The sequence below is a fragment of the Felis catus genome, chromosome B3 (assembly GCF_018350175.1).
Source record: "Felis catus isolate Fca126 chromosome B3, F.catus_Fca126_mat1.0, whole genome shotgun sequence".
Classification (NCBI taxonomy): Eukaryota; Metazoa; Chordata; class Mammalia; order Carnivora; family Felidae; genus Felis; species Felis catus.
Window position 1 is genome coordinate 137,906,564 of NC_058373.1, and position 20,451 is coordinate 137,927,014.

The 20,451-nt window shown below is 53.9% G+C and overlaps 1 protein-coding gene and 1 long non-coding RNA gene across 3 annotated transcripts in view; one reads left to right on the forward strand and one right to left on the reverse strand.

Annotated features, from left to right (window-relative positions):
* The first annotated feature begins 533 nt into the window (after positions 1-533).
* On the forward strand, positions 534-6,409 carry LOC123386197. Its single transcript, XR_006599964.1, has 2 exons — positions 534-713; positions 6,063-6,409. It is a non-coding gene; the product is annotated as an uncharacterized LOC123386197 (long non-coding RNA).
* A 3,456-nt stretch (positions 6,410-9,865) lies between these two features.
* Positions 9,866-20,451, reverse strand: part of SYNE3 (spectrin repeat containing nuclear envelope family member 3) — a 109,251-nt gene continuing 98,665 nt past the window's right edge. Inside the window, exon 19 of one of the 2 annotated variants that reach the window (XM_023256008.2) lies at positions 9,866-16,209. The gene's annotated coding sequence lies outside the window, so the exon portion shown is untranslated. Of the gene's footprint in view, positions 16,210-17,612; positions 18,218-20,451 lie in introns of those variants that run through there. The other variant, XM_023256007.2, reaches the window with a different exon arrangement.

Here is a 20,451-nt window from a genome sequence, read left to right on the forward strand (position 1 = left end):
TGAGCCCTGCGTTGGGCTCTGTGCTAACAAACAGCTCACAGCCTGGAGCCTGCTTCGGATTCTGCGTGCGTGTCTCTCTCTCTCCCCCTCCCCGGCTCATGCTCTGCCTCTCTCTGTCTCTCAAAAATAAATAAACATTAAAAATATATATATTTCCAAGCCTCTAAAGTGACAATATCTGCCGACTCAGTGAGAACAACGCCTGCCGAACAACGACTCAGTGAGTTGAACCTCGTTGAAGGTAGAATCCGAACAGGAAGATCTTTGGATGTCTCTCTTTTAAAGTGCATGTACAAATCAAACAAAACAAACCAAAATATCGCATGTGCGTCTTCATTTCTGGTTTTAATTTTCTCCTTCGGGGCCCAAATCAGATTAGAGTTTCTAAGGAAGTGTATCAGCGGGGAGAGTGCAGTCAGGATTCTGTCTGAAGCCCTTGTCTGGAAGGGGCATTATCTTCTGCTTTTGAGCAGATGTTTCTGTGACCTCCGGACCGGCCCATCATTGAGGCCTGACTCAATCGTGAAATGTGATAAGCGAGGCCAAAGGGTCACTTTTATTGTTCAAGAGAATGCTAACGTTCCACAAGACGAACATTTATTAGCTGGGAACTTGTTGGCAGAATTTACAGCCCTTGGGGAAGAGGAGAGGCTCATCAAATGTCAACATCTTGGTTTCCCCACAATTAGGGAAGCCGGAGCCTCCCAAACAGGGTGAGTTTATCAAATCGTGTTCTCTGGGATGTTTGTCTCCCCGAGTCGATTCAATTCACCGAGCACCTTTCCGCTCTATTGCTGTCCGCCAAGGCCGTCCAGGCTTTTAAAGGCAGGCTGAGAGGCAGAGGAGACCAACAGGTACTGGTCACTTTCTCTGGGACTGGCGGGACTTCTGCTAGTTCTCACAGTAAACCCGGGGGCTCCGGGGGGTTGTCTGAGGTCAAATATGGTGAAGACAGGTCTTGGGTCAGGATATCTGCGGCATGGCCCCCACCTAGGAAAGGCATGAGCAGGGGGACCACCAGATGGGGACCACCCCATCGTCTCTAGTCTTGGCTGTCCACGGAAGCGTTGGGGACAAGTGAAACTCTTATAGGAGATCACTTGTCTTTGGCTTTAAGGAATCTGAACAACCCAACAGTTTTCATAGGATCAAAATAAATTGAGGGGCGCCTGGGCAGCTCAGTCTGTTGAGCTTCTGGCTCTGGATTTTGACTCAGGTCATGGTCTCACGGTTCTCGAGATCGGGCCCACGTCGGGCTCCACGCTGAGCGCAGAGCCTGCTTGGGATTCTCTCTCCCTCCCTCTCTCTCTCTGCCCCTCTCTCATTCACATGTACACATGCTCTGTCCCTCTCTCTCTCTCTTTCTCTATTAAAATAAATAAACTTGGGGCGCCTGGGTGGCGCAGTCGGTTAAGCGTCCGACTTCAGCCAGGTCACGATCTCGCGGTCCGTGAGTTCGAGCCCCGCGTCGGGCTCTGGGCTGATGGCTCAGAGCCTGGAGCCTGTTTTCGATTCTGTGTCTCCCTCTCTCTCTGCCCCTCGCCCGTTCATGCTCTGTCTCTCTCTGTCCCAAAAATAAATAAACTTTGAAAAAAAAATTTAAAATAAAATAAATAAAATAAATAAACTTAAAAGATAAATAAATAGGGGCACCTGGGTGGCTTGGTCGGTTAAGCGTCCGACTTTGGCTCAGGTCACGATCTCATGGTCCGTGAGTTCGAGCCCGCGTCGGGCTCTGGGCTGACAGCTCAGAGCCTGGAGCCTGTTTCAGATTCTGTGTCTCCCTCTCTCTCTGCCCCTCCCCTGTTCATGCTCTGTCTCTCTCTGTCTCAAAAATAAATAAACGTTAAAAAAAAAAAGATAAATAAATAAGTTGAAGGTTAGGGCAGCACAGGAAAAGAATTCTTGTCCCCAGGTACTAAGTACTAAGAATTCTTTAGTACTAAGCATGGTTATCCCTGTGGCAAAAGTCAGACAGAGACCTGCTGTTCTAGCATCCATAGTGGGACTGTGTGTGCCTTCCGAAAACCTACTTCTGCCTCCACCTGCCTCTGTCCCTAGCCCTGGGCTCCTGCAGCTTACAAGGCCCCGTGCCACCTCCCGCCAGCCTCCCCAAGAACTAATCTTGGAGGCCTGGGATGTGCCAGGCCCTGGGTGAGGCTCTGGGCACTCTGAGAGCCAACCAATGTCCCTGTCTTCCCGGGGCTTACGATCTGTGGGGAAGATAAGAGTAACGACGGGCGAACCTGTAGGTCAAAGAAACCACGAGAAACTCTACAAACCAGGTAAAGGCTGGGGGTCTGTTGTGAGATGGGGGTCGGGGGGTGCTATGTGAGAAGGGCGGCCAGCAAAGCCTCTGGGACAAGGGCACAGTCGGGCAGAGACCCGGGTGAGGGGAGGCTGTGAGCATGGCTGAGCTGGGGGCACGGGGCCCAGGTGGCGGCCTTCCCGCTCTTCCTCAGGTCCACTGAGGGGTCGTCCCGGGGCCTCGGTGCAGACGCTCACCCCACCCTGACGCCCACCCCCAGGATCCCCGACACTCACACCCTTGTGTCATTCGAGTCCTAATGAATCGACACCCAGAGGGCCCTTCCCCGTTCACCTCCCCTGACGGAGGTGCAGATAAAAACGCTGAGACTCCAAACACTGGAGAAACCAGCCCAAGCAAGGTCAGTTGGCCGCAAGGCATCTGGACCGCAGTTTGGAGCCCGCCCTGTCTTCCTCGCCCCTCCCCTGGCCTCTGAGTGCTGTCAAAGTGTGATTGATTTCACTTGAACACTCATGGTCTCCGTCACCTGGGCCCCGTCCTCTTCGTGATCATCTGGGCGAATCTGGGTCATGCCCGATTCCTTGTCTTTCCACCTTCTCTCCCCGGCTTCCCCTAATCTAGAAACCCCCCTCCCCTCCCAGCCTCTCCATCCCAGGAGAAGACATAACCACCAAGTCACAGAAGGAAACAAAGGGCTCCTGGGTGTGTCCCTCGTGCCTGGCGTGTTAGTCAAGGTTGTCCAGAGAAAGAGAACCAATGGGACATAGATACGTAGCGAGAAGGAGATTTGCTGTAAAGAACGTGTTCGCGCAACTATGGAGGCAGTTGAGAAGCCCTGAGATCTGCAGTCAGCAAGCAGGAGACCCAGGGGAGTTGCTGGTGGAGTTCTTGGCCGAGCCTGAAGCCCTGGGGACCAGGAGGGCCTTGTGTCGCTTCCGGTCTGAGGGAAGAAGACCGATGTCCCGGTTCAGGCAGGCAGGCACGTGGAATTTCTTCTTCTTCAGTCTTTTTGTTCTATTCAGGTCTTCAACTACTTAGAGGAGGCCCACCATATTATGGAGGACCATCTGCTTTACTCCGTCTACTGATTCAAATGTTAATCTCATCCAGAAACACCCTCCCGGACACATCCAGGGTATGGGGCCAGATGTCTGGGTGCCCCACGGCTCAGTCAGTTGACACAGAAGTGGCTGTCACTCCCAGCCTTTGGACACCTACAGCTTATGTCCAATAGCTCTCCCTTGTTCCTCCCTCACATCTGTCTTAGAAAAAAAGGCTTCTGGCCTCTGGTCTGGGGCTGGTCCCTCCCCCTGTGCACTGGGTCCGTCTCCAGAAAGGAAATCATCCAGCATTTCTATCCCCCCATTACCTAAGATGGCGGTGTGGGTAAAGCTCCGTGTGGGAGGGGAAGGTGCTGGTTCCGGGAAGGAGTCCAGAGTGTGGGTTTGAGGCCTCGACTGGATGACCAGACAGGCATTCCTGTAAACCTCCCGACCCTGACACCTACACCAAACACCCCTCCAGACAAGGCCCTCCCTGCAGGCACCGGGCGCGGGGAGGGGGGGGCACGCGGTCACTCTTTCTTGGGACCTCTTGGTGCCCGGGCCTGCTCTCTCCAGAGAGGTTTCCCTGTCCCTTCATGTCAACCAACCCTCCTGGCTTGAGCAGGATTTTCTCACTGTGGACGTCAGAATTCCAACTCAAAACAGTTAAAGTAAAAATGAGGATTTATTTAACTTTTTTTTAATGTTTATTTATTTTTGATAGAGAGAGAGAGAGACAGAGAGAGAGACAGAGCGTGAGTGGGGGAGGGGCAGAGAGAGAGGGAGACACAGAATCCAAAGCAGCTCCAAGCTCCGAGCTGTCAGCACAGAGCCCGATGCGGGGCTCGAACTCACAGACGTCAAGATCGTGACCTGAGCCGAAGTCGGATGCTCAACTGACTGAGCCACCCAGGAGCCCCCAAAATGAGGATTTATTGATTGATGCGACTGAGAGTTCATGAATGGGGCTGGCTTGCCGACTCTGCTAATACCGTTGGGCCTCAGTTTCCCTTTGCCACACACACACACACACACACACACACACACCATGCCCGTCTGCTGTCCTCTGTGTGTAGAGCTAGTTTTTCTTGCTGTAGGTGAGTTTCTCCGTGCAGTAAGGGGAGAAAGTGTCACAGGCACAGAGAGTGCAGGTGTCTGTCACCCCAGCTCAGCCACCTTGAAGGTAGGCCTTCTCTCTCCCACCCTCCGTATCGAAGTCCCCGGGTGAGATTGGTCCTGTATAGTCACCTGCATTGCCTGTACGACCACCTTGGTGTGGCCAGAGAGACGGGAGCTCTGATGAGCCAGGCCTGGGTCACGTGACCACCCTCTTGGCCAAGGTACCAGATTGCCAGGTGTCCTGGAATCACATGGACGGAGGGCAGAGCAGTTCAAGGAAGGAAGGACCTATTTTAAGAAGCAATGGGAAGGGAGGTAGGGCAGATAAAAACAGCAGATGACCTCCTCACCGCCTGGTCTGGGGGTGTATTGGATTGGGGCCCAACCTACTCCGTTGTGACCTCATCTTTTTTTTTTTAATGTTTTTCTAATTTATTTTTGAGACAGAGAGAGAGAGACAGAGCATGAACGGGGGCGGGGCAGAGAGAGAGAGGGAGACACAGAATCCGAAGCAGCTCCGGGCTCCGAGCTGTCGGCACAGAGCCCGACGCGGGGCTCGAACTCACAGACTGTGAGATCATGACCTGAGCGGAAGTCGGACGCTCAACCGACCGAGCCACCCAGGCGCCCCTATTGTGACCTCATCTTAACTAGTTACGTCTGCAGCGGCCCTCACTCCAAATAAGGTCATGTTCTAAGATACTGGGGATTAGGACTTCAACCGTATCTTTTGGGAGGGGACACAATTCAATCCCTAAAACCTATTGGGTGGTGAAGCCAGCCTCAAATCCAGAGCTCTCGCTTTCTGCCTGAAGGTTGCTGATGCTGACGGCTGGCATTTTTGGGCGACTGCTTTGTGCAGGCAGTTGCTCACAGTTTGCCACTTTAAAATGACAGCAACCCCAGGGGCGCCTGGGTGGCTCAGTCGGTAGAGCGTCCGACTTCGGCTCAGGTCACGATCTCCCGGTTCACGGGTTCCAGCCTCGTGTCGGGCTCTGTGCTGACGGCTCGGAGCCCGGAGCCTGCTTCGGATTCTGTGTCTCCCTCTCTCTCTGCCCCTCCCTCCCTAGCACTCTGTCTCTGTCTCAAAAATAAATAAGCATTTTTAAAAATTTAAAAAAAAATCACAACAGCTCTACAAGGTAGGCTTTGGGTCCATTTTATAGGTGAGGAAATCGAGGCGTGGAGAGGTTAAGTGCTCAAAGGCACACAGCTGCTTAGGAACGGAGTCGGGATTCGCGCTGGTTTACCTGACTTCACATCCACTTTGCTCTTGGCCCCGCCTTGCTGAGTTAAGGGGCATAATGTAAGCGTTGATGAAGTGCCGTGGGAAGCCCGGCGGACAGAGATCGCTGCTGCCTGTGGATGGTTGGGGACAGGGCTGGCGGACCGAAAAAAAATCTGGAAATCCTTCCTGGAGGCAGTGACGTTTTAGCGGAGTCCAGAAGGCGGGGTCAGACTCGGGTGTGCAGAAGTGGCAAGAAAGGGCGTTTTGGGCGAGGCATTTAGCAGAAGCAAGGCCTGGAGGCAAGAAAGTACTGGTCCAGAGTCCACACTCTCCCGGGGGTACAAAAGGAAAGAGCATCTCTCTAACGGGGGACAAAAATGGGGTATTCGTTCTTATCTTCCAGGTTCCCACTATTCTAGCAGAAATCGTGTCCAAAGCCGCTTTCCAGCCAAGAACAGGGGGCATCCCAAGAAGGCAGCGGAAGCCTGAACACGCGGGACCAGCCGAGGGGGGCCCACTGTTTTTCTCCTCTTTCCCACGCGCCCATGGCCAACCCCCTCCAAGCCCAGAAACCAGAGAGCAGCGAAGACGCCCGTCCATCGTCCGGGTCCAGAAGGCCCAGCTGAGATCTGTTTCAACGCACCCACGTGAGAGGGTTTCCAGTGTGTTTCCCCAGTTGCCATGGCTTTGCTTTCTGCGTCAGGCGCTCTGTCTGTCAGACACGACAATTGAATAATATTTTTATTTTTAGGCGTGGGTCACCAAGTCTTTTCATTCCACCGTCAGGCTCGCCCCCACACTGGAGCTCCAGGGAACTGAGCCTCCGGTCGCCTGCGAAATGAATGGGTGCAGCCGGGAGCGGGGTGGGGGGTGTCCAGCCTGAGCTGGACACTGTCCTGGGGCCAGAAAACCTTGTCCCGGGGTGGGGAGGGTGTCCATCATGGCAGAACACGGTGAGGGTAGCTGGTCTTCGCCAAGACCTGGGTGCCGTCGGGCCCGAGGGGCGAGGTCGGCGCTGCGGGAGGGCAGGTGCGTGGGCTGGACCCTCTGTGTGCGGTGGGACGATGTCCCACGATGTGGCGGTGGTGCCGGGGAGCAGGCGGGCGCTGGGGCGAGTAGTCAGCATCAACAGAGGGCCACGGGATGCCCAAAGGTGGGTCGCAGGCTTTAAGTGGAGGCAGACGGAAGTTCTCAAGGGTCGAATCAAAGCGGGGGCGCTCAGGAGTCAGACCCTCACATTCGGGGCCGGATAGAGTCAGGCAGGACCTGTATAAATAGAGCAGAGGTCCTTGCTCTGGCCACTGTTGACTTTCAGGGGTGATTGTTCTTGGTCCTGTGCTCTGTAGGGTGTCAGCAGCGTCCCGGCCTTCACCCACGGGATTCCGGACGCACTCCCTTCCCGGTTGTGACAACTAAAAATGTCTGCAGGCCTCCCCCGCTGTCTCCAGGGCAGCGGGGCTGAGCGCTCTCTGGTTGAGGCTTAGTGGGAACCGGAGGCTGAATGGATTTGGGACTGGGGGGGCAGATGCAAAGACCCAACCTCTGGGACCGGGAACGGCCCCTCAGCTGGCCCCCCACCGGCGAGGGCCTTTGGTGGCAAATGACACGTGTCAGTCCTGGCTAACACCCCCAAAAGGGAACATGGAGGAAGACGCGACAGAGGTAGGGGGCACGTGTCGAAAATAACAAAAGGCTGGAAGATCGGGCGAAGAGACGTCCTCGGGATTGGTTGCAAGGTCCGGTGGTGTTTAGAGAGTTCAGGTGGAGAATGAGTCTTGAAGCAGAAGGGCCCCAGGGAGACAGATCTCCGAGGAGGTGACGAAGTGCTACATGCTGGCGGGCTCTCCCAAGACCGTGCTGCGTCGCCAGTGACCCCTTCGCGGGCAAGAGCGCCCCTGAGAGCAGGGGACGCGGCTGGGGCCCAGGCCGGAAAAGGCCCCGCGGGAGGTGAGACGCAGCCTTCGCGCCCCATGAAGAGATGGGCTCCCTCGCTTCTGCGAAGGGGTGTGAGTGACGGAGAGAACGTTCCACGTAGTCCCTGAAACACCGCCCCGTCTGGGGGGCAGTGAGGAGCCGCCAACGGCCTGGGGAACCGGGGCGCTGTCACCCCACACCCCTCACAGCGGGGGCGGCTGTCCTGGGAGGGCCCTTCACGGCCAAGAGGTGAGATTTTTTCACGTCGGGGCCACTAACGGTGCCAGAGGCTGCGGCCAGGTACCTGGCCCCCCTTGTCACCTGGGAGCGCCGCGTGCGGGTGAGGACACAATAAAAGGCTTCTCTTCAGGCCCGGAGTGAGGGCACTGGGAGGCGTGGGACTCGCACCCGGGCCTTGTGTTTATTTTAAGCCCGGTTCTTATTGACTCTGGACTCAAAGTTGTTCTGCAAAGAGTAGTCACGGCGGGTACTTAAATATTTATGTTCTTATTTAACAACAATTTCCATTTCAGGGAAGAGGCCCGACTTCATCATTCCCCTGGCACTTCTCACCTCTGCCTGGAGCAGGCCCAGCTTCAGGGGGGCCCAGAACGACGCGCCCCTGGCGTCACCAGCGGCGGCCCCCGGAGTGTCGGGCAGAGGGCGGAGCCTCGTGGGGCCAGCCCCGGCCACCGCGGGCAGCGTTTGGTGACCGACCGAGAGCTTGTCTTTGATTATCACCCGTGCTTGGGGGCGAGTCGTGGCCCCACCTCCAACCAGCGAACTTATTTCTCTGAGCCTCACTTTCCTCGTCTGTAAAATGGGCATGAGGCTCTCTGCCTTAGGGGCGGGCTGCGAAGCCGACATGTGAGGATGAGTGTTCGTGGTTCCCAGAGGTCATGGTGCCCAGGGGTCAAGGGAGAGATGGCTAATATGAAGGTTCTCAGGCCCCTCCAGCTTTTCTGGTTGCGTGAAGCTAGGCTGGGACGCTGGGCCATTGTGACAAGCTTCTAGGTGAGTCTCACCCGAGTGAGTGATTCCGTAAGAAACACTGGTGTCTACAAAGGGCTTAGTCCCGAATCCAGCATGTAATAAGTCCCCAGTCCATGTTGCTGCTAGCGACTGTGACTTTTCTTCTAGACCCCTTGTCTCTTGTAGCACTAAGGGTACAGACAAATCATCCCCAAATCTAACCACTTTGCTTCCAGACCTCTGCTCACCATCACATTTGCTGCCAACCCAAACGACATCACCCGGCTAAGCCCAGAACCATCCAGAGGAACCCACCCAGAAAGGGAGGGGATAGAGAGAGAGAGGGAGACACAGAAACGGAAGCCGGCTCTGGGCTCCGAGCCGTCAGCCCGGAGCCTGACGCGGGGCTCGAACTCACGGACCGCGAGATCGTGACCCGAGCTGAAGTCGGACGCTCAACCGACGGAGCCACCCAGGCGCCCCTGCATTTTTAATAAAAAACTCCTTGGTTATTTCCCTGCCCCCACAGCACATCAGGACAGTGGTGATAACAGAGCAAGAGCCGTGACGGTTTCCCAGCACTTCCTCTGTGCCAGGCACTGTGCTAAGTGCTTTTAAATATTAGCTCATCCGACGCCCGCCGTGACCCCATGAGGTTGTGTGTTGGCTTCCTGTTGGGGCTGTAACAAACTGCCACACACCGGGTGGCTGGAAATAGCCCAGATTTATGATCTTAATAAGATTAATAAGAAGGCTTAAAATGGGGCTAAAATTGAGGTGTCAGCAGGGCTGTCTTTCTTCCGGAGGCTCTAGGAGAGGATCCATTCCACGCCTTTTGCAGCTTCTAGATGCCAGGTGCACCCCTTGGCTCCTGGGTGCCTTCCAACAATGGGGCTGAAAGAATGGATGGCCGGATGGGTGGAGGGACGGATGGACAGATGGATACGTGGACACACGGGTGGAGGGACGCGTGCGTGGGTGGATGCATGGATGGGTGGACAGATGGGCAGATGGACAGACAGGCAGAAGGACAGATGGATGGATGGATGGATGGGCGATAGCTGGGTGCACCCCAGAAAGTCCTGTCTCCCAGGCTCTCATCTCCATGGCTGAGACAACTGAAAAACATCTTCCTCACCCCCGTCCCCGGAGCTGTCACTTTTGTCTCTCCATCAGCATCAGGACACTTCCCACTCAGCTTCGTGAGTGAGAGCCTTTCTCTTTCCAAACCTCCCGCAGAACCAGTCCCCTCCAGTTGTGAGAAAATACGTATGTTGCTTACTCACCAGCCATGCCAGTCAAGGAAACTTAAAACAAAGAGATTAGTTCTGCTTTTATTTGTTGGTACAATGGAGAGCATGAAATATTTAACAGCATCGTAATGCGGAACAGATGGGAAAGATACTGCCTTTCAGGGCCTCTCCATCTCTCCCGTCTTCCACCGACAGCCAAAACCTGGCGGCCCTTTAGGACAATTTATGGGCTGGAAGTCAGCCAAGGGACTGCTTGCCCAGGGGCCTCAGAACTGGCCCAACCCTGATAACGCCTACTGGGTTATCCATCAAAGACAATCTTTTGAACACTGGGCATGCCACAGGGGATCTAGATGCTACATCGGGTGTAAGTCCTCATCGGCTTTACGCAGTTATCAGCGTTCAGAGAATCTTTTTCCTCCAGTGCTGATTATGTCATGGAATTTCCACCCTCAAAACCCGAAAGCTTGCAAAATCACCAAGGAGTACATTTTGATTGGGTTTTGTGCTGTGCAACCTTGGGCAAGTCTGTAACCTCTCTGAGCCTGTGTCTTCAGCGGCATGAAAAACGAGAAGAGCCAGCTGGAAGTCCCTGTGAAGCTTGAGTGAGACAATGTGTATAAAAGTCTGGTGATGGCACGTCGTAGGTACTCACACTGCTCTCAGGCCAGGTGGGTGAGTGCCCAGGGTTTGAACGATGGCTCTACTGAGAAACATATCACGTGAGCATGGTGTCTGGGTCTGCATCCCACACAGAATTTAGATTTTTTTTTTTTAGTGTATTTATTGAGAGAGAGCAGAGAAAGGGAGCAAGAGAGAATCCCAAGCAGGCTCTGCGCTGTCAGCACAGAGCCTGACATGGGGCTCGATCTCACAAACCATGAGATCACGACCTGAGCCGAAATCAAGAGTTGGATGCTTAACTCACTGAGCCACCCAGGTGCCCCAGAATTCAGAAATTTTGAACCAAAAGGAACTTGGGGGATTATTTAGACTAAAGGATGTGAAGCAATCCTTTGGGTCACATCCAGCCTAAAGACACACACACACACACACACACACACACACGGCACAGGTATTTTTTAATTATTCAAATTAGTTGCCACGTAAAAGACTTTCTCTCAACATTAAAATCTGAAATCTTGTGTGATCTAAGAACTGTCAGACGTATGACCCAGAGCGCCCACACCCACCTGGCAACGACTGACAGGGCCCCTAAACCTTTTTCCGCAATGTTTTCGCAAGTGACCAAGTCTCTCATTTGTGTTTCCTACCTGGGTTCTGTGAGCATGGGAATTCGTAAACCCAGCTCGAGAGCAATCCTCTCCCTTTACGAGACAAATAAGGTAAAGGGAAGGAATCCAAATATGCACCCCCCCCACCACCACCACCACCACCACGGCCATGGTGGTCACCCAGGGATCTTGGAGCTCTTTGCTTATTCAAGCCTCAGGGTCCTCAACCCAGTGCTTTGGGGCAGTCATCCAGGTGAACCTATCCGGTACCTCTGGACTGAGTCATTTGGTTCAACATTCTCCAGCCCTGCTGTATTCTACACCTTGAGGCCTTTCTTCTTTCTTTCTTCCGTACCCAAGACATAGTCTTGGGGGTTAGATACAATAATGCCTTTGACATCTATTGTGAGAACCAAAGGAAATAATGTCAGTGGGAGTACCTAGCAAACTGTGAATATTGCGTTATCAGGGTGTTACGCCTCGAATGCATTACTCATAAAACAAATGGCTCCCTCCCTGGCTCCCCCCCAACTCCTGCATAAACTCGGGTTTTGATACATGTTGCTTGTGGGAGGTGTTCTGGCATCCCCACAAAACTATACACGTTTTGTGTTCGGCCCCCTGGGCCTTTGGTCAGGGTCGGCCATGCCCTTCAGCCAAAACATGATTGTAAGAAGATGTTTCTTCAATTAAATGCAATCTCTTTCTTTATAGCCCCCGCATGACTGACCCCCTTCCCTGACCCCAAAAGGCAAGACTTGCTGCGTCTTCAGATGCTGGCTCTGATTTGCTCCGGGCCCCACCTCCTCCTGACCTCACCCACCAAAAGGCTCATTACCCCACACAACAGCCTTTTTCTTTTCAAGCTCAGTTAAAAAAAAAAAAAAAGAAAGAAAGAAAGAAAGAGAGAGGGAGAGAGAAATGTCCGTTCTCTTTTCCTTGCCCACGGTAATCCTCAAATTATGCCCGATATCCGGCACAGAGAAATGACCCCGAATTTAATTTTCTGGTTCCCGAGGAGACTTCGTCAGGCCAAGCGTCTAGGAGGGAACCCCCAGGGATGCGCCCCTGAGCTCTGGTGGGGCTCTCAGCCACAAAGGCGGGACGGAGGGCCGTGTGTGTCCGTTTGCGATGTGTGTCTGCACAGAGTGCGTGTGGGGCGCAGGTGTGTCTGTGCACGTGACGCGTGTTAGACGTGGGCACGCGCGTGGGCACGTGTGTGCAGTGTGTGTTGCAAGCAGGCGCGCGCACCTGTGGTGGGTGGGGTGCACCTCTGTGTGCGTGTGCACGTGCACCTGCAGGGCTCATCACGGGAGGCCCCAGCATGAAGGATTAACCACAGGCACCCTGAGTCCTCAGCTCCGCCTGTGTGCCCCTCTCTCGGTGTGTCCCTGGTGGTCACATGGATGACAGTCTCAGGAGGATTGGCACGGCTCTGGGAGCTTTGCAGTGTGCTTCACGGCTCATCCCCCGCTTGGCAGCAAGGGGCTCAGAGGCAGAGGGGGCCCTCGAGTTACCTAGAGACACAGAGGGAGCTGGTGGCCACTGCTGGGACTGGAAGCAATTTCTCCTGACACCCAGTCCGATGTTCTTTCTGCCTGGGCCCCCTTCAGGGGGGTCAGGGCCCGCCTGCAGGGAGCTGGTCTTCCAGAAGGACCTGGCTGGGATCCAGGGGCGAACAGCTTGGATACAAGGGGTGGCTGGGCCGGAAGTTGTGCAGGCGACAGCCCTGAGCAGGGTCTGACAAATGCTTCTCGAAAGGGCCCGGTAGGAAATGGTTTAGGCCTTTATAGGCTAAGAGGCAAAACTGAAGAGGTAATGTACGTACTTATGTGACCACCTAATATGTGATCGTTTTTTCAAAAAAAAATTTTTAAGTGTATTTACTTTTGAGAGAGACAGAGCGTGAACAGGGGAGGGGCCAAGAGGGAGGGTGACACAGAATCCAAAGAAGCAGGCTCCAGGCTCTGAGCTCACAGCACAGAGCCCGACGCGGGGCTCGAACTCACAGACCGCGAGATCATGACCTGAGCCGAAGTCGGATGCTTAACCGACTGAGCGACCCAGGCGCCCCCAATACGTGACCACTCAAACATGGAACCATTTTCAAAAATTTTTAAATCCTGTTGGTCATCTTGGGCTACACAAAAGCAGGTCGCAGCTGGATTTGACCTACAGGCCAGCCCAGTCCTAGACGATGGAAACATCAAAACAGCTCTCAAGTGATGGAACCAGAAACTGGAGAGACTCAAGAGAGTCAAGGCCAGGGAATGAGAGAACGGAGCAGATATCAAAGAAAGAGCGATGGAGGGGGAGAAGGAGCAAACCAATGGTCACAAATTGGCTTTGGCGGGGCAGGGGCATGTCAGAGGCCCAGATGTTGTCAGAGAAGGGTCTCCCAGCAGCACCAGGAGGGGTGGATGGAGAGAAGTCCATGGCCAGGGCAGTGCTCAAGTGGTCGGGAGTCATGGCGGCCAAGAGGACCTCACCATCTGCCTGTGCAGCCTTTCCATGGGTGGGAACCCCACACAGCCTGATCCCAGTGCCGTGTCCAGTTCTGGCTGAGTGTCCAGGCCTGAAGTCTTTGCCAGTTCTCTCATTTGGTCACCCGGTGATTCACACTCCAGGTCACCCACACCTGCTGCACAGTCCCCAACCCCTCTGCCTGCCCCATGGCCTCACCCTGAGGCTCCATGACCCTTGTCTTAGAGGTAAAGACTCTGAGCCTGAGTTTCCACCTGGCCTTGGATGATATGACAGAACCAGCCAGAAGTTCAGTGCTATGGGATCGAAGTCCTCCTGAAGGCCGGTGATGAAAGGCAAGGGGAAGGGAAGTCCCCCCAGGGGCCAGCTTTGAGCTGTCCATTGGTAATCCATTTTGCCCGATAACAGAAGTGACTGGGAGTACAGATCTACGTGGACTGGTGGGCGGAGACCAGCTCCAGGAAGGAGGCTCCATGAAGGCAGGAGCCTGGGTTTGCTCTCCTTCACCATTTTGTTCGTGCCTGACATACAGTAGGAGCTCAGAAATATTCTTGACTTAAGGATGGTCAAGGGCTTGAGAAGTTCAAGGTTAGGGACGGATGACAAGGAAGTTTGAAGGAGAGGTTTGTGGGTAGTCCTCTTGGAGTAGATCTCGGGTGCCAGGCTACGTGGGGCTCTCTGCTCACCAAAAGCCCATCTATACAAAGGAGGCTCCTGAGAGTCAGCTGGGCAATCACACGGCCTCTTTCCAGCCACTCCGGTGCCTGTTCATGGACAACGTGGGCGTGGTGGCGGGGACTGGGTCGTTAACCGTGTGCTTTTCGTTCACAGACTTCAGGCTATCAAGTTAAGACTGCGAATGAACCCGAGGGAAACTCACGGAGCACGGAAATGGATACACTGACTAGTAGGACGTGTCGCTAAGCGTGCACCTGTTTGTACGAACGGGAGGCGCATTGCACAGCGTGGGAGCTGAGTGTTTCTGCTGCTGTTTTCATTTGGAGGTTTAGATGGGGAAACAGGGGTGCGCGTGAATATTAAGCATCCAAAGGCGTGGACTGTGGGGTGCTCGGTTCATCACCCAGTAAACCCCTTGCAAGACGCCCTCCTGTGATGCAGAGAGGGTAAAGCTAAAACGACATTTCTAGACTCCTTTGCTGCCGGGCCCTGGATGTGACCTAGGCTTTGCCGGCTCAGGTTCTCGGGTCGCGATACGCGGTGTGGAAGGGAGGCCCGTGAGACGGCCTGACGCGGGGCACCTGGGTGGCTGCTGCGGGTGACCGGGGGAGACGACAAGAGTCTTCAGGCAACCGCGGCGGCTTCCTGGCTTGGCGGCTTCTTAAAGTGGTGGCTGCCTCTTGTCTCCACCAGGGAAGAGGCCAGAGTGGTGCTCAGGCTGGGCTTATTTCTGGAATCTCAGACTAGAGGTCGACTCCTTCAACCCTGCCAGCAATTTTGTGAGCCCCCCAACACCCTGTCATTCGTCTTTCTCTCCTTAAACGGGCTAGAGTGGGTTCCGTTGTCTGCAACTGACCCCTGGCTGATTCCAGAAGCCCCCCGCTCAACGAGGATCCCCGGGACACTTGCGAAGCGCGTAGGGGACGCCGCAGAGCCCTGGCACAGTTGCAAGGCCGTACTTTGGGGTCGGCCTACGTGGTCTACAAACCCCACGTTCAGAGGGCTGAAACAAGACGTGTCTTCCGGACGTGCTTTCGCTCCCGACCATATCCCTTTGTGGTAAGTATCATTCAAGAAGACTGGAGAACTTTCCCAAGGTTGCTACCTTGGAGACGCGGTGACTGGGAGGCAAACGTGGATGGGGCTGACTCCAAGCCTGTTCCCAGGACAGATCCAAGCCCGTTTTTAAGGGAGTAATTTAGAGGCGAGAGAGAACTCTCCCTTTTTCCCCAGGGCCATAAAAGTCTCTACTTAAAATAAATACATAAATAAAATTTTTCCTTGGGATGATTTTAGAGAAGGTGCCAAAATAGCACCAAGTTCCCGTCGCCGGGTCTCCTCTGACGCGAACCGCTCACGGAACCGTGGGACTCTCGTCAAAACCACGACACGAACACCGGCGTGACATTATTCAGGAAACCACAGACTTCATTTGCGTTCCACTGAGTTTTCCACTAATGTCCCTTTACCGTTCCAGGATGTGATCCAGGACGCCCAATCGCAAGGAGCTTGCTTTTTTCTTTTCTTTTTTTAACTTTTCTTTTTTTGTCATGCCATCACCTTATTCCAAAGCAAAAGGGCCTCAATTATTTGCACATGGTCAAGGACGGGAAACCCACACTCGCGATGGAGAGAGACTGTCGCGGGACAATTTGGAGCAATTTCCCTTGCTGTCCGTTGGTAGCAGAGGCCTCCTGTTAGAAATTAGCAGAAGGCCACGGCGAAGACCAAGGAGGAGCTGGAAGCAGGGACCGACCAGGACGCACGCCAAAGGCGACGGCAATCCAGGATCCCCACGGCGGAAACCCGGAGCGGGCCGGGGGCGCTCCCCTTGAAGCGTAATCGAGGGAAGCAGGGTGGCGAAAGGTCACCGCAGGAGCGGTTGGGAGCCAGAGCCGGCCAGACGGTGACAGGAAAGGCCAAGGCCAAGTAGCTGAATAGCGTCTCACCAAGGGGTTTCCACGAAAGATGATGAATCTCTCCAATTAAACATGTCACAGCCGGGCTGGGAAGCCTCAGATGAAAACAGAGGTAAGATAATTACTTCCATGACTAGGGCTGGTGGGGGGTGGGGGTGGGGGGTGGAGGGGGGAGTGGAAAATCACATAGTCATAAAAATGACTTAATCACCGAGTCAGGAGTATGAGAGCTCCGTAAGGATTTAGAACCTGTAGTTTTCCCACGAAAGCGATGTTTTAACGCCGAAGTTCCCGACCCCGGGTCGCTAGAAACAGCACACAGTCACTCTACGTGATGCCCGGCCTACTTTCACGTTACGCAGATTAAGGCTTTTTAAAATCAGCTACGTAGGGCCGACCCCACGACCTCCGTACACCTCAAGGGTAGAGTGTCCCAGCGGACGAGGTTCTGTCTTTTGTTTTGTTTTGGGAGACGGCTAATCAGGAGTCGAGGAGCCCCCTGACCCCAGGTCACAAGAGTCACGAGGGCTTCGGGTACTACTCTTAAGACGTTAGCCATTAGGTCCCAAGATACCTGATGGACTCACGTCTTTCTTCTTTTTCTTGTAATATTTATTTATTTGGGGGACAGCATGAGCAGGGGAGGGGCAGAGAGAGAGGGAGACAGAGAATCCCAAGCAGGCCGTGCGCTGACAGCGGTGAGCCCGATGCGGGGCTCGAACTCACGAACCGTGAGAGCAGGACCTGAGTTGAAGTCGGACGCTCCACCGCCTGAGCCACCCAGAGCCCCCGGACTCACTTCTGGAAGTGAATTCCTTATAGAGAACAAGCAGTACTCTTGTTACGGGCTGATGGCGGAGAGTTGTTCTGCCCTTTGACACCCAGAAGCGACCAGCCGGGGCACCGAGGACTCCGCGGTCTCACCTGCCATTAAGGCTGACCTGTGGAAGCCGAGGACCCCCTCCTAACAGAACAGACTCTCCCATCCGAGGTTCAGCAACGGGAATGGTGCTGGACTCCAAGGGCACGTGCCAGGGAACCGGTTCCTGCATCCAGAAGGTTCCAAGTCCTTCACACTCACAATTCTGGACACCACTTAGTTTTACCCAGAGTCTAAAACCCGGTCTCTCCCTTTTACCAGTCACTTAAGCGTGAAGGATTAAAGACACATTTTTCTCACCTGAGAGGTCCTTGCCTCTCTCTTCTTAATAAGCGACGAGGGTGTCTTCAGAGAACAGAGTAGGAAAAGGGTTGTGTGCGTTATTAAAATAACAGATTTGTAAAATTTGGGAATGGGCGGATAAATAATGCAAGAGTCCAAGCCTTTCTATTAAAAAAATTTTTTTTTAACGTTTATTTATTTTTGAGACAGAGAGAGACACAGCATGAACGGGGGAGGGGCAGAGAGAGAGGGAGACACAGAATCGGAAACAGGCTCCAGGCTCCGAGCCATCAGCCCAGAGCCCGACGCGGGGCTCGAACTCGTGGACCGCAAGATCGTGACCTGGCTGAAGTCGGACGCCTAACCGACTGCGCCACCCAGGCGCCCCAAAGCCTTTCTATTTTAAAACCTCATGGAAAGTGTTCGAAACTGAAGTACATACACTTTGGGAGCGGAAGATTCTGGACACACATTTCTCCTGGCAAGCCAGGGCCATTGCCGGGAGACTTGATTGACAGGCGGTGGGTCTGGGGTTCGCGGCTGGTTTCTTAGACCTCTCCTCGAACATGGGATGGTATCCCCCCTTCTCTTGTACCTCTGCCCTCTCTGGGTACAGCTTCCAAAACCCTGTGGCTTTGGAAAGCAGATTCTCAGACCTAAGGACGGTTTGTTAAACAAACCATCAAAGTGGGGCTTTGATCCAAGGGCCTTCTGTTATCTGCCTGGTGCCTGCCTCTGTTTGGGGCCGTCTGTCTACTCAGAGCGCATTTGGAATTTTCAAACTCCACTCGGTCTACCCTCCAGATTGCAGCCCACGAGGTCTGGGGAGATGCCGGCGGTGACTTTGAAGATGCTTCCCAGGTGATCCTGACGTTTCCGAGGAGCTGAGAACCGCTATCGCCCTGAGTTCAACCTCTGCATAAACCAGGCCCTGCTGTTGCCTGGAGGCCAGAATTTAAAAATCAGTCAGCCTTAGCCACACAACCCTCTTTCTCCTCGTAACCTCTTCAGACAAAACCCCTTGACTCCAGAAAAAAAAAGATTTTCCGAACCACACAATGCTTCATAGACCAAAATAGAGATTTTTTTTATTTCCAGACATAAAGCGATACATTTTTAAATGCAAAAAAAGCAACAACGAAAACATCCAGCCGTCTTTGAGAACACGGCTACTTCCAACTCCAGCCACAGAAAGGGGCTGTAAACTTCAAGGTGACTTTGAAACCATAGCACTGAGAAGCTAGAAGAACCCACGCATCCCTCCCTCCCTCCCTCCCTCCCGAGCGGGGAAGGCTCTGGGCTGGTCGTGGACTTGATATGAACCGAGATAAAACACACATGTTCCAGGACACTCATTTGGCTCTGTTACTGCTTGCCTTCCCAGAAAGCTTAATTTATTGCAAACGCATGTTTGACAATCACCAACTAGTATGACGGGAGTGGATGTGGTCCCTGTGAATACTGTTTACATAACAGAACATTTTAAACACTGAAGTTTGCTTTCGACGCCAAAACCCACTTATGTGGCATCTACACACACACACACACACACACACACACACACACCCTATTCCACCAGACCGTCGCCTGCGTCAACCAGACCAGACCAGCGGTGTAAACAGCCAGTCAGTCTTTGGACTTGGCTGAGGGTAGAGAGAGGGCAGGAATGTGGCCAACGCCTCCAGGTGGGGTTCCGCAGAGGCCTGGACCCCTCTGGTTCCTGAGCCCTCCCTTGGGAGAGAGGACAAGGCAAACTAACAAACCCATCAGGCTCACATGCTTTGGCACAAGAGGATTGGTCTCTTGGACTTGAAATGGGCTTGCAAGGTTTTCGTTCCTCCAAAGCTGATCCTGGAAACTTGCCTTTTTCCTGCCTCTGGCACCTTAGGTACCCAACAAATACGACGAACACCAGTGGCTTCTACAACACAAAGACACAGACAGACATGCAGAGCAAGAGAGAGGTGAAGGAATCTAGGACCCGTGGAGCTAAGTCCTTCTTCACGAGCTGGTTGTATGCTGTCTCGAGAAAAAAAGAGAGAGCATCATTTCCAGACCAGCTTATGGAAATTTCCAGATGGCAGAGAATCCCGGGGGTCGACTGGCATTCCCTTTTGTGTGGAGAATGACAGGGGGACAAACAGCTACTTCCGTGAGAAGCATAAAATGCTCTTCTCAGGGGAAATGTCCTGGGTCCAGCATGGTCATCCTGAGGATGCCAGGCCCTGTTGGTGTGTCTATTTTCCAGAAGCCCAGGGCTGAGAGCCAGGCTGCCCCCTCAGCTTCTGGGCCTTGCGTGCACACACCCCACTCACACACACACACACACACACACACACACACACACACAACTTCCTCTGTCCATTTCTTCCTTGCCAATGAAACTTCTAGAACATGCATGGCCTCTGCCCCTAGAGAGAAAATGCCTCTTTTTTTCTCCAGAAGAAATCAGAGCAGCTTTACAGGCAATGACACCCGCCCACTCTGTCCCCCACCCGCCCTGTGAGAGGTGGCCTCTCGCCATTCTTTGTCCCTAACCTCTGGCACCCATGCTGCTGTTCCCAGTTCCCGGTGCCGGTGGGAGGTTCACGATTCCATGGAGGGGGCGGGCATGGGGGAAAGCCCTGTGGCCCTGCTCTGGAGCGTCACCCTCAACGAGCCAACCGGCCACCACGGCAGCGGCAGCCCGGGGCCACCGAAAGAAGAAAGGTAGCGGAGGCTGAAGTTCCATGGAGAGGCCTGGACCCCCTCGCTCCTGAGTTCAAGTCCCAAAGGGGCCACTCTCTGGTTGCTTTTAGGCAAGCTGCTAACCGCCCCCCTCCCACCCCGGGCTCCGCTTTCAACGGGATCATAACCCTCACACAGGCATTTAGAAGGAGTCAGGGCTGGGGCATCTGTGTGGCTCAGTCTGTTGAGCGTCCGACTTTGGCTCAGGTCATGTTCTCACAGTTGACGAGTTCGAGTCGTGGGGCTCTGTGCCGACAGCTCGGAGCCTGGAGCTGCTTCGGATTCTGTGTCTCCCTCTGTCTCTGCCCCTCCCCCTGCTCATGCTCTGTCTCTGTCTCAAAAATAAATAAACATTAGAAAAAGAAATTTTTTTTTTAAATAAAAAAGAAGCCAGGGACATCTTGTAGGCTCTGAATTGAGGTTTCTTCCCTCCCCTTGCATCAGAACA